This window comes from Moschus berezovskii, chromosome 13, assembly GCF_049115385.1.
Source record: "Moschus berezovskii isolate FMDL1 chromosome 13, NW_MosBer_1.0, whole genome shotgun sequence".
Lineage (NCBI taxonomy): Eukaryota > Metazoa > Chordata > Mammalia > Artiodactyla > Moschidae > Moschus > Moschus berezovskii.
The window spans coordinates 75,829,311-75,847,110 of NC_142472.1; the positions used below are offsets into that span (position 1 = coordinate 75,829,311).

Genomic DNA, 17,800 nt, shown 5'->3' on the forward strand with positions numbered 1-17,800 from the left:
CTGGAGTGGGTTGCCATTTCCTTCTCCAATGTGTGAAAGTGAAAAGTGAAAGTGAAGTCGCTCAGTCGTGTCCGGCCCTTAGCGACCCCACGGACTGCAGCCTACCAGGCTCCTCCATCCATGGGATTTTCTAGGCAAGAGTACTGGAGTGGCTTGCCATTGCCTTCTCCGGCTTGCCATTGTCTTCTCTAGCAGCATATGCTCCTTCAAAACAGCAAACGGTGCTCTAGTTTTTGTTCCATAGAGGGATGTCAACAAGCACTGCTCTTAACATGGAAAGCTCTGTCTTAATTGTATTTTTTGGCCAACTTTTCTTCACCAGTAACTTCTTGTTGATAGTTTTTTGTTCTGTAAGATCAAAATAGAAACAAGCTGTTCACAACCACATTTTCCATCTACAGAATTAAGGTATGCAACCAACTGATAAGAGACATTCTCTCATGTGTCGTTCTCATCCTCTGAGTTAGGTATAAGCTAATTAGTAGTAAAATATTGGTTTACAGAGAGCTTTTCTTAGGATTTTGGTTTCATAATATGTTTGTGAATTAAGGATAGATGTTAACCTTTTTTTTTTTTTTTAATAGATAAGTGATTTGTACATGGTTAGTTACAAATAAAACTGGCACTAGAACCCCAGGCCTTCTGACCTCTTGATTTAGTTTGTGCTAAATGTACAAAACCCTTGCTTACATAGTGACACAACTAGCAGAGCAGTGTTGAAATCCCTTCATCACAGGAAAGCTCCTTTGTCTCAGTTTTACAATTAATCGACACAGAGTGTCATTTGCAGGATTACTGTTTGTAAAACTTAAGAATGATCTTATTTTTCATATCTATCTGCCTGTACCTGAAAAGCTCAGAGAACCCAAATTATTTCAAATAATTTAAATATTCAAATGGTTAGCATTGGTATTTTTCAAAAGGACAAAAAAAAGGGACTAATTTAGTAAACAATTTGGGTTTAGGATTAAATTTAAATTATAATTTCCTTCTATATCTGGTTGAGCAGTGTTTTGTGTGGTTTTTTTTTTACCCTGTTTCATACCTTGATCTTATTGATAATCTGATGAAATCTTTTGACCCATTCCCCAGAAAAATGTACATGTTTATGTTTTCATAATTTCAAAGGTGTTAGATATTTCTGCAGTTCATTTGCACACTCAGAGTAAGAACACTGTAACAGTCCCAAGAACACTTCTACAAAAAAGGAATTCACATTTTGCAAGAGACATATTGCTCAAATGTTTGTGAGGGGGAAGGGCATTAATAAAATAGAGCTTAAAGAAATCATATGCATTTTCCATCTGAAAGGGATCTGAGTATCAGAACAAAGACAAAATTGACACTCGGTGAATTTCAGATTTCCTCATGATGTTACGCCTGAGAACAGTTAAGTAACTAAATGTAAGTGACTTAAAGAAATGGGTCAGATGAGCTAATGCATATGAAACCTTTGACATGTGATATGATTATTGTCTAAAGTGAAAGAAAGTGAAGTCTCTTTGAGACCCCATGGACTGTAACCTGCCAGGCTCCTCCGTCTGTGGGATTTTTCAGGCAAGAGTACTGGAGTGGGTTGCCATTTCCTTCTCCAGGGGATCTTCCCAACCCACCCAGGGATCAAACCCAGGTCTCCCTCATTGTAGGCAGACGCTTTACCATCTGAACCACCAGGGAAGTCCAGGGATTATTGTCTAGGAAGGCTGTATATATATTAGGGTTCAAAGTAAATTATAGTTTCCAGGTATTTCAAACTTGATATCACAGCTGTTTATTAGGTATCTAAATTACAAGAGTTCTTTATCTCATAATGACCAGGTAAACAGGTGCTTGGAAAGGGCATCCACCCATAAGGAATTTATTTAAGGTATCATTTAAAAATATAAATTTGCTATTCACTGCTTGGCAACCCACTCCAGTGTTCTTGCCTGGAGAATCCCAGGGACGGGGGAGCCTGGTGGGCTGCCGTCTATGGGGTCACACAGAGTCGGACACGACTGAAGTGACTTAGCAGCAGCAGCAGCAGCTCATTAAACTAGAAACCAGTATTTTGCCTGATGTCACTTTCATCAATTTGTGCTGAAATGAGGAAAATAGATAAAACAATGGGTAAAGTGAAAGTGAAGTAGCTCAGTCGTATCCAACTCTTTGTGAACCCGTGGACTGTAGCCTACCAGGCTCCTCCGTCCATGGGATTCTTCAGGCAAGAGTACTGGAGTGGGTTGCCATTTCTTCTTCCAGGGGATCTTCCCGACCCAGGGATCGAACCCAGTTCTCCTGCATTGCAGGCAGACACTTTAACCTCTGAGCCATCAGGGAAGCCCAAATAATGGGTAAGTTGTAAACTAAAAGCATTTAATTGAAATTTTTTTAATGTTCGTGAATTGGAAATATAAAAAGTTTGCAGTTCTATGTCAGTCCCCTAAACTTGAAAAGAAAGTTAACTTGTCTTTGAAATCCTAAAATCTATTGCTTACTTCTTGGCTGTTTTACTTTACTCAGTCCTCTCATTTGACCTCTCCAATATGTGCTTAAGAGTGTCAGAATCTTTTCATCATAACATTAAAAGAATATTTATTATAGCAAATATGATAGAGCAGGAATGTATAGGAGGCAAATTTGTTTATATAAAATATGGCTAACTAGCAATTCTAAGAGCGTTTACTGATAAACTTTTTTAGAACCATAGAGATTGATAAATGTATACAAAGAAACAAAAATTATAACAAAGCAAAACAAGATATAGTGTTCACAGAAGCTGCCAAGTCTTCCAGTACCAGATAGACAATACATTGTATCAGTTCAGTTCAGTCGAGTCACTCAGTCTTATCCGACTCTTTGCGACCCCATGGACTGCAGCTTGCCAGGCCTCCCTGTCCATCACCAACTCCCAGAGTTTACCCAAACCCATGTCTATTGAGTCGGTGATGCCATGCAACCATCTCATCCTCTGTCGTCCCCTTCTCCCACCTTCCATCTTTCCCAGCATCACGAACTTTTCAAATGAGTTCTTCCCATCAGGTGGCCACAGTATTGTTGTGTGCCCTCTCCTTAACTCTGGACCATTTTGTCACCAAGGTCTGTTCTACCAGCTCCTGTTCTTCACTTATTTAACCTTGTGAACTCCACACTGTCCAAGACACAGGGTGTAGGAACAATATTGTTGCATACCGTTCCCCCTCCTTTTCTGAGGCATATTTTCTCAGAAATTGTTCTAGTCTGTGAGCAATCACCTCTCTATGACAGAATGAACCTTTTACATTTTCCAAAGCAATTTTAGCTGCTCAGAACCACCATATCTTCAGTTCAGTCACTCAGTCGGGTCCGACTCTTTGTGACCCCATGGACTGCAGCACGCCAGGCCTCTCTGTCCATCACCAACTCCCAGAGCTTGCTCAAACTCATGCCAATTGAGTCGGTGATGCCATCCAACCATCTCATCCTCTATTACCCACTTCTCCTCCTGCCCTCAATCTTTCCCAGCATCAGGGTCTTTTCCAATGAGTCATTTCTTCCCATCAGGTGGCCAAAGTACTGGAGCTTCACCTTCAGCATCAGTCCTTCCAATGAATATTCAGGACTGGTTTCTTTTAGGGTTGACTGGCTTGATCTCCTTGCTGTCCAAGGGACTCTCAAGAGTTTTCTTTAACAACCCTGGGAGTGGGGAGAGGTGGCAAACTATCCCTTAATTCTGGGGAAATTAGCAAATAGCAGTGGCTGTCACTTCAAGGCACTGCCTGATCTAGTCTCAATATCCTTATGGCTTTCTTTGCACAGAGAAGGTATCATGGGGCCATGTTTTCCTCTCACTTTATACTTTAGTTAGGGATCTATGTGTGGTTTGTTCAACAGAGACCCTGTAGTTTAGAGGGTTTTTAAAGATTTATTTTATGTGGATCATTTTTAAAGTCTGTATTGAATTTGTCACAATATTGTTTCTGTTCTACATTTTTGGGTTTTGGGCCTCAAGGCATGTGGGGTCTTAGCTCCCCAACAAGTGATTGAACCTGCACCCCCTACGTTGGAGGGTTGAGAATTAAAAATTGAGAATTTTTAAGTAGAGACTTGACAGTTGAATCTGTTTTGTCAAGAGTCCTCTCCTGGAGGTATTGACAGTGCAAGGCAGAGGGGGCAAGACCGGTTACAGGAAGGCAGATGGAGTCCAGACGGTGAAACTGAGGTAGGGGACACAGGGGCTGCCGGGCCAGACAGCCGGTGTTTGTCAGGTGGAGTAAAAGTCAAGCTTCGTTCTCCCCCAGACACTCCAGGCACAAAGCTAGTGGCAAGAGCTGAGCACTGCTAAAGTAAAGAGAGACAGTGCCCACTCCTGAGATCAAGGAAAACTTCCCTACCTGCACATGTGCAGAAAGGCTGCTTGGGGGTTGAAAAGGGAGAGAGTCCCACCCCATAATAAGTGTGGACAGGCACCCACTATCCATCTTAGCAAATAGTTGCTCATGCATCTTGGGTAGGGTCCAAGGACAAGTGAGGTGCGGAGAAAGAAACTAGATAATTGGCCAAATGTAAACAAAGACCCAGAAGAACTGTCCTATAGAAGTGACTGAGACTGCCTTCTGACTACTGCATCCTTCACTCAGGACTTTCTCTCCTCTCTGGGTGTGTGTCTCTGCCTAGTTTCTGAGTGACTCTGTTCCTCCTCACTCAGGATGCCTGCGTTCCTCTCCAGGTGTGTATCTCTCCCTACTTTCTGACTTGCCGTGCTCCTCATTAGAGAGGACTCCCATACCTTTTCTCTCTGGGTGTGTATTTCTTCCTAGTTCTGTCTTAAATAAGCTATTTCTCTGTGTACTCTCCCAGATGTTATGCTGTCTCTAATAATAAACTTTTACCTATTACAGTTTTTGCCTCCTTGAAACATTATTATTTTCAAATAGGGTAAAGAGCCAGGGCCACTTTGCTTCTAGCTTCTAGCCTGTAATCTGGTGGCTAGGATTCATCATTTGCATCCAGGCTTCCCAGGTGGCGCAGTGGTAAAGAATCTGCTTAAGAAACAAGGGTTCGATCCCTGGGTTGGGAAGATCCCCTGGAGTAGAAAATGACAATGTACTCCAGTATTATTGCCTGGAAAATTCCATGAATAGAGGAACCTGGTGGGGTACAGTCCTTGGGATTGCTGAGCACACACACCTAACCCAGATTCAGTTCCTGGGCAGGGAACTAAGATCTCTCTTCAGGACTGCTCAGTGCTGTCTCCTAGCGCAATTGTGGGCTTGATGAGAAGTGGTCAGGCGTAACAGAGACTGAGGTATCTGTAAGTGTGCTTTTAGAGGTGAGGGAGCTGAGAAAGGAAGGACATCAGGCTATTTCCTAAGCTTCCGGCTTGCAGATCATGTGAGGGTACAGGCCAAACTTCTATACAAAAGAGGCCCTAAGGTGTAAGGCAGAGACTGGATTCTCTCCATTCAGCTCAGAAGTGAGCTGTGAAGTGTTGGCAGGGTGGTTCTGGCCCACTGAGGTTCTTCATGAGCCTGGGTTCCTTCAGCACTGTCCCCACAGCTCCTAATGAGTGAGTTGTCTTCATTCTCACGGACAAAGCACACCCGCCAGGGTTACATCTATGTTGCAGCCTGCAGGGATGGGCAAAGAGAGGAGATGGAGAGCAAAAAATTCCTTTTTAAAGCACTTTTACACCACTTTTGCCATTTTTCCACGGGTGAGAATTTCATCAGATCACCATATCCAGCCACATGTTTACCTGAGAAATATCATTAGATGAATAGTTTATGTCCAGCTAAAACTCAGGGCTTCTGTTATTAAATAGATGAAAAAACGAATAGATTTTAATATAGATGTACCAGGCTTCCTGTATTTAAGTGTAGACAATTCACAACATGTGAGCTTTGTTACTCTGATGGTCATTTCAAATCTCCCTAACCCTCCTTCTATAGTAAATTCACAATCAAAAGTTAAATTCCATATAATGCTGAATATTTAGAAAAGGCAGAGGAACCAGAGATCAAATTGCCAACATCTGTTGGATCATCAAAAGAGCAAGAGAGTTCCAGAAAAACATCTATTTCTGCTTTATTGACTATGCCAAAACCTTTGTTTTGTGTGGATCACAATAAACTGTGGAAAATTCTTCAAGAGATGGGAATCACCAGACCACCTGACCTGCCTCTTGAGAAACCTGTATGCAGGTCAGGAAGCAACAGTTAGAACTGGACATGGAACAATAGACTGGTTCCAAATAGGAAAAAGAGTACGTCAAGGTTGTATATTGTCACCCTGCTTATTTAACTTATATGCAGAGTACATCATGAGGAACGCTGGGCTGGAAGAAGCACAAGCTGGAATCAAGACTGCCAGGAGAAATATCAATAACCTCAGATATGCAGATGACACTATCCTTATGGCAGAAAGTGAAGAGGAACTCAAAAGCCTCTTGATGAAAGTGAAAGAGGAGAGTGAAAAAGTTGGCTTAAAGCTCAACATTCAGAAAACGAAGATCATGGCATCTGGTCCCATCACTTCATGGGAAATAGATGGGGAAACAGTGGAAACAGTGGCTGACTTTATTTTTCTGGGTTTCAAAATCACAGCAGATGGTGACTGCAGCCATGAAATTAAAAGACGCTTACTCCTTGGAAGGAAAGTTATGACCAAACTAGACAGTATATTAAAAAGCAGAGACATTACTTTATCAACAAAGGTCTGTCTAGTCAAGACTATGGTTTTTCCAGTGGTCATGTATGGATGTGAGAGTTGGACTAGCTGAGCACCGAAGAATTGGTGCTTTTGAACTGTGGTATTGGAGAAGACTCTTGAGGTCCCTTGGACTGCAAGGAGATCCAACCAGTCCATCCTAAAGGAGATCAGTCCTGGGTGTTCATTGGAAGGACTGATGCTAAAGCTGAAACTCCAATACTTTGGCCACCTAATGCGAAGAGCTGACTCATTTGGAAAGACCCTGATGCTGGGAAAGATTGAGGGCAGGAGGAGAAGGGGACAACAGAGGATGAGATGGTTGGATGGCATCACCGACTCAATGGACATGGGTTTGGGTGGACTCCAGGAGTTGGTGATGAACAGGGAGGCCTGGAGTGCTGCGGTTCATGGGGTCACAAAGAGTCAGACACGACTGAGCAACTGAACTGAACTGAATGGGTACAAAGTTGCAACTAGAAGGTGAATAAATTCTGGGGATCTAATGTACATTACAGTGACTATAGTCAACAATACTGCATTTCCTTTTCTTTCTTTCTTTGCCTTGCCAGTGGAATCTTAGTTCCCTAACCAGGGGTCATACCCATGCCCTTGGCAATGAAAACATGGAATTCTAACTACTGGACTGCTAGGGAATTCACTAATCCATAGCCTTTTTTATAAGATAAAACTGAGGTAACTGTTAGCATCTTTTTGATGAACTAATATCTCTAAAACAAGAATTCCTCTAAATGTGTAATTTCTCTAAATTCCTCTAAGTATGTATATTCCTCATATACTTGCTTAACTATGAAGCCATAAATAAAAGCACGAGATACGTCCCAGGTCATTAGGTGAAAGAAAAGGGTTACTACTGTTCTACTGATTTGGATAAGCACCGTGGTAATCCTAGTTTGACCTTGTAGGGTCAGACACTCTCCTACCTGATGTGAAGGAGGGTCTAGTGATGTAAGCCTGATTTCTACTCAAAGAAAAGTCTTTCCCTCCTCCCCCACTTTCCTTTGATTATACAATTGTAGCCCACTTAATTCTTGGGGGAGAGCTCTCTTGCCTGCTTGCTTGCATCTCTCACAAATATATTAATAAACCTACTACTTGCCTGTCACTTTACCTCTGGTTGAATTCATTCCGCGCTGAGACACAAAACCTGAGCCTCAGTAAGTCGGCACTAGGTACATGTGTGCTAAGTAGCCTCAGTTGTGTCCGACTCTTTGTGACCCCATGGACTGTAGCCTGCCAGGCTCCTCTGTCCATGGGATTCTCCAGGCGAGAATACTGGAGCAGGTTGCCATTTCTTACTTCAGGGGATCTTCCTGACCCAGGGATAGAACCTGCATCTCTTATGTCTCCTGCATAGGCAGGTGGGTTCTTTATCACTGGTAGTCCACTAGGTGAGTGATTCTAATTAAAAGACTGTGGGTTCATTCCCAATTAAGGTATAGGTTGGCTTCAAATCCCAGTGCATGGGTTCAAGCCCCAGTCTGAGGCGCACTGTTTCACAACCAAGAAACTGACACTGATCCAAATCATTGACGTTCATATATTACCACTTGTAGCCTAAGGGCGGGAGTTCCCTGGAGAAAGAGAATCAGGCATGGCTTTCTTGACAGATTAGAGGTTGTTTTTGGCTTAAGCCATTTTATGATCCAAACCTGGCCACAATGCTCGACTTTGAACAGGTCTCAGTAATTAATGATCTTAAGGGGAGGAAAGAATGCAGAAGCAAGCAACTGTTATTAGGCAAAAGAGGTAACAATAGCTAAAATAATGTATCTTTGGTGAAGACTCTCAGTACTATTTCAATGGTAAAGATCAGCCTGAAGCACTCAACCACCAGATAACTGGAACCTAAGGGTGATGATGGGTCTTTTCTGACCCTCAACTAAACTTCAATCAAGTAAACACTCTACTCTGTTGACTGCCCAAGCCCCTTCATGAATATGCATGTACCGTTAGCTTAAAAATTCCCCCAACCTTCTGTTGAGGGAGATACTGCTTTGGGAAGGATCCCGTGTTCTCCTTACTTGCTGCAAGTAATAAATTCTTCCTTCTGATGCCGAAAGCTTGACCTCTGTGCACTGGTGCTGAATCAAACCTCGGAGACAGTTTTGGGTGAAGTCGAATATCTTTACTGCTTTGCCAGGCAAAGGGGACACATGCTCTCAAAATTGTGTATCCCAATCCAGGAGGATTTAGTGGAGAGTTTTATAGCAATGGTTCCAGGTGATGGGGAGGTTGCTGATATAAGGGTCAACCTGCAGTGCAGGGCCTGCAGTCCTTTAATCTGGCCTCAGGTGGTCTCCTGATGAGCTTCTGTGGTTCTGCAGGTTCTTAAACTGTAACCTTTTCTCTGGGATGAAGAATGCTTAGTCAAGTAGTTAACATCTTCATTTATCGGGGCTTTAGTTCTTCAGAAGAGCTCAAAGATATTGCTATGCATATCCTTGAGGCAGAGGACCCTGTCCCAAGGCTACGCTGTTGTTGCTGAACTGCTCCTTCCTGGTCTCTACATCCCCTCTCTTCTCTGATTAGCAACTATTTGAATCTGCCCTTTGGAACTCAGGGAAGGTTACCGAGTCCGAAACCTGTCTCCTACAAGCAAGAAACAAGGACAGAGAAAAGCTTTATGCCCAGGAGCCCCGCAGGGTCCTGCTTGGTTTCACTCCTCCTGATCTTTGTGTGCTTGGTTCTGTCTTTTGATTTGACACCTACAAGAGGTGAACCCAGTTTTCAGCTAACACTACTTTTATATGCATGCATTTGTGTGTGTATATTTAATTCATGAAATTAGACTACAAGTGCAATTAAGATACAAAACTGTTTTATTGCAAATATCCCTTGTACTACACTTTTATAACCACAACTTTTTCTCTCCTCATTTCTCTGACCTTTTCCATCCAGAGCCTGTAATCCATCTGTATAATTTTTTAACTTAAAGAATGGTACCTAAATGAAATCATATGATATGTAACCTTTTGAGGTCATTTTTTTCCACTCAGTATAATTCTCTTGAGATTTATTCAAGTTATCTTGTGTGTCAGTGATTCATTTCAGGGAGAGTGTGTGTGTGTGTGTGTGTGTGTGTGTGTGTGCGCGCGCGCGTGTGCTCAGTAGCTCAGTCATATCCGACTCTTTGCGACCCCATGGACTGTAGCCCGCCAGGCTCCTCTGTGCATGGAATTTTCCAGGCAAGAATACTGGAGTGGGTTGCATTCCAAATGGTTTAGTAACAATCTCACCCGACCCCAAAATCTGATTCTCCATAAAAGCAATGAGAACACAGCAAAAACTCTCAAAATAAACTTACTAGAAGAACTCTGGAAATTAAAGGCTTGCAGCATTCCGAGAAGTGTTTGTTCAAGTAAAACAGCTGAATATTGGTAAGAACAGTGAGCCTTGTGATTTTCTTACCATGCCCTCCACCCATCCCTCTGTCAACTGAAGAAAAACGCGCAACTTCAAAGTTATGAGTTAGGGGTCTTACTAAGGACTGTAGCCTGGGAGGCCGTGTTTCAGATAGCTCTGAAGAACTGCTCCAAAGAGATTGGGGAGGAGCCAGGATATATATGCGGAGAAGGTGATGGCACCCCACTCCAGTACTCTTGCCTGGAAAATCCCATGGGCAGAGGAGCCTGGTAGGCTGCCGTCCATGGGGTCACGAAGAGTCAGACACAACTGAAGCGACTTAGCTTAGCAGGATATATATGAGATTTTTTTCTGGAAATAAAAAAGGTATGTGCACATCAAAAGATTACTGATAATAAAAAAAAATCATATCTCGAGTTAATGATTTTAGTGCTTTTCTAGGTATGGGAATATACAAGAATCTGGGTTCCTTGGAATTATTCCTTAGATATGCATCTTAACTATCTAGGGCCAGTATCCAGAGCACAGTAATGCTTCCTGTTTTTTTCTATCTTGAACTCCTATCAGAGTGCACTGTCAGTGGGCAACTGTAGTAGCTAATGGTTTGATCCTTGTACAACTGGAAGTAGTTCTTTGTTTACAGTGCTCCCTCTTGGTTATAAATTAGATCAAAATTTGGGAGGAATTTGTTGATCCATTTGTTCCATAGCACTAGGAAGTCTGGTTCCTAGATCACATGATTTCATTGTTAGGCCACTCAGTGTGCTGTTTTTGGATTAGACCTTATTGGTTACCTAAAACCCTCTGGATCATCTGTGTTACTAGTCTCTTATGATCCCAGAAATCATTCCCTTGTTGTTTCTTCCATATCTGCACCTGCACTATTACAATTATTCCATATAGTTAAATGAGTGATCAATTGCCTCTAAATTGCCATTAGTTGCCAAAATTGCCTCAATTAGCCATCATTCATTTTGTCAGAGGCCTGGTGACACAGAGTACTGCAAGAGAAAGCAGTCTTATAAAATAGAAAGGCTATAAGTAATATATTTCAGTTCAGTCACTCAGTCATGTCCGACTCTTTGTGACCCCATGGACTGCACCATGCCAGGCCTCCCTGTCCATCACCAACTCCCAGAGTTTACTCAAACTCATGTCCATTGAGTTGGTGATGCCATCCAACCATCTGATCTTCTGTCATCCCCTTCTCCTACCACCTTCAATCTTTCCCAGCATCAGGGTCTTTTCAAATGCGTCAGTTCTTCACATCAGGTGGCCAAAGTATTGGAGTTTCAGCTTCAGCATCAATCCTTCCAAGGAATATTCAGGACTGGTCTCCTTTAGGATGGACTGGTTGGATCTCCTTGCAGTCCAAGGGACCTCAAGAGTCTTCTCCAACACCACAGTTCAAAAGCATCAATTCTTCAGCACTCAGCTTTCTTTATAGTCCAACTCTCACATCTATACATGACTACTGGAAAGACCATAGCTTTGCTAGACGGACCTTTGTTGGCAAAGTAATGTCTCTGCTCTTTAATATGCTATCCAGGTTGGTCATAACTTTCATTCCAAGGAGTAAGCGTCTTTTAATTTCATGGTTGCAATCACCATCTGCTGTGATTTTGGAGCCCCCCCTCCCAAATACAGTCTGTCACTGTTTCCACTGTTTCCCCACCTATTTGCCATGAAGGGACGGGACCAGATGTCACGATCTTAGTTTTCTGAATGTTGAGTTTTAAGCCAGATTTTTCACTCTCCTCTTTCACTTTCATCAAGAGGCCTCTTTAGTTCTTCTTCGCTTTCTGCCATAAGGGTGGTGTCATCTGCATATCTGAAGTTATTGAGATTTCTCCCAGCAATCTTGATTCCAGCTTGTGCTTCATCCAGTCCAGCGTTTCTCATGATGGATTCTGCATTTAAGTTAAATAAGCAGGTGACAATATACACCCTTAACGTACTCCTTTCCCTGTTTGGAACCAGTCTGTTGTTCCATGTCCAGTTCTAACTGTTGCTTCCTGACCTGCATACAGGTTTATCAAGAGGCAAGTCAGGTGGTCTGGTATTCCTGTCTCTTGAAGAATTTTCCACAGTTTGTTGTGATCCACACAGTCAAAGCCTTTGGCATAGTCAATAAGACAAAAGTAGATGTTTTTCTGGAATTCTCTTGCTTTTTCGATGATCCAACAGATATTGGCAATTTGATCTCTGGTTCCTCTGCCTTTTCTAAAACCTGCTTGAACATCTGGAGGTTCACGGTTCATGTTATATTGAAGCCTGGATTGGAGAATTTTGAGCATTACTTTACCAGTGTGTGAGATGCGTGCAATTGTGTGGTAGTTTTAGCATTCTTTGGCATTGCCTTTCTTTAGGATTGGAATGAAAACTGACCTTTTCCAGTCCTGTGGCCACTGCTGAGTTTTCCAAATTTGCTGGCATATTGACACTTTCACAGCATCATCTTTCAGGATTTGAAATAGCTCAACTGAAATTCCATCACCTCCACTAGCTTTGTTCGCAGTGATGTTTCCTAAGGCCCACTTGACTTCACATTCCAGGATGTCTGGCTATAGGTGAGTGATCACATCATCATGATTATCTGGGTCGTGAAGATCTTTTCTGTATAGTTCTTTGTATCCTTGCTCTCTCTTCTTAATATCTTCTGCTTCTGTTAGGTCCATACCATTTCTGTCCTTTATTATGCCTATCTTTGCATGAAATGTTCCTTTGGTATCTCTGATTTCCTTGAAGAGATCTCTAGTCTTTCCCATTCTATTGTTTTCCTGTATTTCTTTGCATTGATCACTTAGGAAGGCTTTCTTATCTCTCCTTGCTATTCTTTGGAACACTGCATTCAAATGGGTATATCTTTCCTTTTCACTTTTGCCTTTCACTTTTCTTCTTTTCACAGCTATTTGTAAGGCCTCCTCAGACAATCATTTTGCCTTTTTTTGCATTTCTTTTCCCTGGGGATGGTCTTGATCCCTGCCTCCTGTACAATGTCATGAACTTCCGTCCATAGTTCTTTAGGCATGCTATCAGACCTAATCCATTGCATCTATTTCTCACTTTCACTGTATAATTGTAAGGAATTTGATTTAGGTCATACCTGAATGGGCTAGTGGTTTTCCCTGCTTTCTTCAATTTAAGTCTGAATTTGGCAATAAGGAGTTTGTGATCTGAGCCACAGTCAGCTCCCGGTCTTATTTTTGCTGACTCTATAGAGCTTCTCCATCTTTGGCTGCAAAGAATATAGTCAATCTGATTTTGATGTTGACCATCTGGTGATGTCCACATCTCTCAGAGTCTTCTCTTGTGTTGTTGGAAGAGGGTGTTTGCTGTGACCAGTGCATTCTCTTGACAAAACTCTACTAGCCTTTGCCCTGCCCTCAAGACCTTCTAGACCTAACACCCCCAAAAAGATGGCCTTTTCGTTATAGGGGACTGGAATGCAAAAGTAGGAAGTCAAGAAATACCTGGAGTAACAGGCACATTTGGCCTTGGAGTACAGAATGAAGCAGGGCAACGTAATATAGCTAGTAACATAAATAAAGTCATACATAGGAATTTATGCCTTGAACTTTGAGAACTAAATCAGCTCCCTAAAAGATCACCAAGACTTGGAAGAGGATCACTTAAGGCAGAAATATGATTTTTCACCTGGGTCATTAAATGTTATATACACAGACAAATGCTGATTTGTCTGTGTGAAAATGCAGCATTCAGTTTGAATCATAACAGGTGCCGAGAATACTGAGAGCCATGCAGTTTCGTAATATCAGTTTTCTCATCATAGCAACCTCAGAATTCAGTAGGCTAAGAGCCTGTTTACTGTCATGTAAAGAGTTTAGGGTGAATTCTATTAAAGCTTCCATGTAGGCAATTACATATTCCAATCCTACTGAAGTCACAAAAATAGCTGCTAAGTGGTTGTAATACAGATCTCTTGGTCCATCAGGCTCATATTAATAGTAAATTTGCTGGAGTCATATCTAAATTGGCACGCACGTGACCTTGACCTAAGAGAATTCTGGAATACCCCTTCCTGTCCATCCTGTTGGAAGTCAGAGCCATAGATTGGTCCTGCAAAACCACTGAGTTCTGTTAGGTCCTACCTGATATATTCCTAGTCACCTGATCCAATTTGTGTCATACCAATTGCTATCTTTAAAGGAAATGATATATTGGCATTTTTTTAAGGCACCCAGCCTAATTTTCTAGTTATTATTAGGCTGATAATCTTTCAGTTCAGTTCAGTTCAGTTCATTCGCTCAGTCGTGACTGACTCTTTGTGACCCCATGAATCACAGCACGCCAAGCCTCCCTGTCCATCACCAACTCCCAGAGTTCATTTAAACTCATGTCCACAGAGTCGGTGATGCCAAACAGCCATCTCATTCTCTGTCGTCCCCTTCTCCTCCCGCCCCCAATCCCCCCCAGTATCAGAGTCTTTTCCAATGAGTCAACTCATCGCATGAGGTAGCCAAAGTATTGGAGTTTCAGCTTTAGCATCAGTCCTTCCAATGAACACCCAGAATCGATCTCCTTCAGAATGGACTGGTTGGATCTCCTTGCAGTCCAAGGGACTCTCAAGAGTCTTCTCCAGCACCACAGTTCAAAAGCATCAATTCTTCGGCGCTCAGCTTTCTTCACAGTCCAACTTAACTGTTCCCAGCATGGGAGGACCTTAAATGACCCCAGTCTGGTGTTAGCCATATAAATCCTTCCCATAACTGAGGGACAGGTCTTCCTAATAATTGTTAAGTTATAGTTTTCCAGTGAAATTTAGCTCATTGTTCTGATGGAGCTTGAGTAGCTTTAAAGGAAAATTCTTATTTCTGACCAGGGTCATAGCAAGTATGATTGATTGGCCAAGTGAGGGGTCCCATCTTAGTAATATCATCAGTGACCCAGACATAGCTATGACTTCTTTCTTCTAAAATAAATTTTCTAAAGTCCATCCAAGCAGAGCCTTGGAGAAGAGAAACCCACCAAAGTAAACCAGAAATATTGGACATAGATAATTGACAAGAAACCCATCAATTGGATTGATTTCTAAAATTTGCACTGGACTGTGCCCACAACAGAAGAACAATTGTTTCATGCTCAAAAGTCCAAGAAATCAAGGAAACCTTATAAATAATCAAACAGGTCAGTTTTAGCATCTTGGGATAACTGTCTATTTCTGATTCCCCCATCTTGTCCTGGCATGGGTATCCTTCTTGCTTTTCGAATGTCATTTGGAAAAGAATTTTATGCGCTTCCAGGCTCTGGAGCACAGTTGCAATAGTTGTGGCGCACGGGTTCAGCGGCTCTGCAGCGTGTGGGATCCTCCAAGACCAGGGACTGAACCCGAGTCTCCTGCTTGTAGGTCATGGGGTATCAGATCTTCATTTAAAGATAAAGTACTGTGATAAGCTTCAGAAACCAGGTTAGAATGTCCTGCTAATAATTCAATTAGATTCTCGCAATAATGTAACATATCCCCTTTCAATATAGGTTTATACAATCCTTCATCCAGTCTCATGGGTCTCCCCATGATTATCTCCAAAGGAGACAAATGATGTTTGCCGAAAGAAGAGGATCTGAAGCTGAGGACCAATGGAAGCGCCTAGGCCAGGTAAGGAATAAGCGTTCGTAATCTTAGACGACAGAGAATGAGATGGCTGGATGGCATCACCAGCTTGATGGACATGAGTTTGAGTGAACTCCGGGAGTTGGTGATGGACAGGGTGGCCTGGCTTGCTGCGATTCATGGGGTCACAAAGAGTCAGACACGACTGAGCAACTGAACTGAACTGAACTGATTAGTCTATTGGGTTGTTTTTTTTTTTTTAAAGATTTTCTGATGTGGGCCATTTTAAAAGTCTTAATTGAATTTGTTACAGTATTGCTTCTTGTGTTTCAGTGTTTTGGCCTCAGGGCATGTGGGATCTTAGCCCTCAACCAGGGCTCCAATCAGCAGCCTCTGCACTGGAAGGTGAGATCTCAACCACTGGACTGCCAGGGAAGTCCCAACCAGTTGGGGATTTGATTTTTTTTAATTAACTGATTTTTGTTTTTTCTGGGTCTGTATTGCTGCTCTTGGGCTTTCTCTGGTTGCGCCGAGAAGGGGCTACCCTAGCTGTGGTGTGCGGCTTCTCATCGCGGAGACTTCGCCTGTTGCAGAGAGTGGGCTCTAGGCACAGGCTTCAGCAGCTGTGCACATGGACTTGGTTGCTTTGGGCATGTGGAATCTTCCCAGACCGGGGATCGAACCCACGTCCCCTGTGCTGGCAGCAGATTCTTCAGGGAAGTCCCCGGTTGGGTTTTAATTGTCCCATTTGTTCTTTAACTATTCTGTTAGTAAACACAGGAGATTGGTGGCAATAAGTGTAACAAAAGTGCCACATAATCAACCAAATCTCACAAATTTCTTGAATGAATTGTCAGGTAAAGTGAGTTCTTCTATAGCTACAGTTCTGAGGGGGTTCCCCAAATAGGAATCACTCTTTCTAAAATCACTTTCCCTACTGACTATGCTTGGGACCCTTCTGCCACAAGTGTGAAAACATGCACATCAAAGTCAGAACATACTGATAACTGGGAGAGGGAGACGTGTGTATAAAGTCAACCTGCCAAATTTCAGAGGGACTTGCAGGCAACAGAAAATTTCCTTGAGAACTGTGTAATGACTTCCTCGGGTTTTATTTTGGACAAATGGTACATCTTGAATAGACCATGTGGACTATTGTAAAATAAAGCTTCCAAAAATACTGTTTACCCTATAAGATGACCTTATCTGGGTTCCAGTGAGTTAACTTCAATAGGTTGAGCTTCAGATGGAAGGATAGGCCTTCCGTTTGGGTTTATCCAACACTCTTTGCTGGAGCTGAACCTTCCTCCTTTTTGTGACCAGGTGTCTTTCTGGTGCCATTCCCTGAAACTTAATGTCAGTAAAGTTACCGGGAGGCTGAAAGTGAAAAACAGTTGTTAGTTGGTTGTTTTGTTTTGTAAAGCCACTCTCTTGGCAGCATGATCAGCTAGTTTCCTTTTGCTTCTGCAGTGTCAGCCTTTGAAAGACCCAATACCTTAATAATAGCAAGTGCGCTCAGAAGCAGATTTACATCTAATAATTCTCAACTTGTTTCCCAATTTTAATAGGCTGCCCTGAGGATGTTAAAGATCCTTTTTGTTTCAGAAGCTTGGCAAAATCACGTACCACCCCAAAAGGGTAGCGGCTATGTGTGTAAATATTGCCAAAGTTTCCTTTTGCCAACTGGCAGACTCTTGTAGTGCTGTTAACTCAGACACTTTGGGTAGCAAAGACATTAGTCAAGGGAGCATTTTCAAGGATAGAAACAGTGACAAGTTCAGCCTGGTACTTTCCATGAGGTCCTCTCAGGCAGGATCCATCAATAAAAAGTATAAAATCAGGATTAGTCATTGGATTTTCTTAAAGATCAATCCTAGGCAATAAAAGATTGTCAGTTAAAACAATCATGTTTTTCATTCTTGACCGCTAATAATTCTGGGAGCAAGGTGACTGGATCAAGTTTATTATACCTGTGAAGAAGTTATATTCAATGAGAGCAAAACAATTTCATGAGAAGTTAATCAGCTTGCTGAATAATGTTGTGTGTGCTGAGAGTTTAACAAAGCTTCTGAACAAACACGGTGAGAAGGGTGACTCATGCCTGTTTCTTCTGAGGACTGACACAGCGCAGATGTTGCTGTGACAACCTGGAGACAAGAAGAAAGGCCCTTAGCT

General features: G+C 42.3%; 1 protein-coding gene across 1 annotated transcript in view; it reads left to right on the top strand.

Annotated features, from left to right (window-relative positions):
• The first annotated feature begins 1,978 nt into the window (after positions 1 to 1,978).
• Positions 1,979 to 17,800, top strand: part of LOC129556220 (kelch repeat and BTB domain-containing protein 6) — an 81,335-nt gene continuing 65,513 nt past the window's right edge. The window contains exons 1-3 of the mRNA XM_088842788.1: positions 1,979 to 7,149; positions 15,550 to 15,670; positions 15,959 to 16,030. The gene's annotated coding sequence lies outside the window, so the exon portion shown is untranslated. The remainder of the gene's footprint in view (positions 7,150 to 15,549; positions 15,671 to 15,958; positions 16,031 to 17,800) is intronic.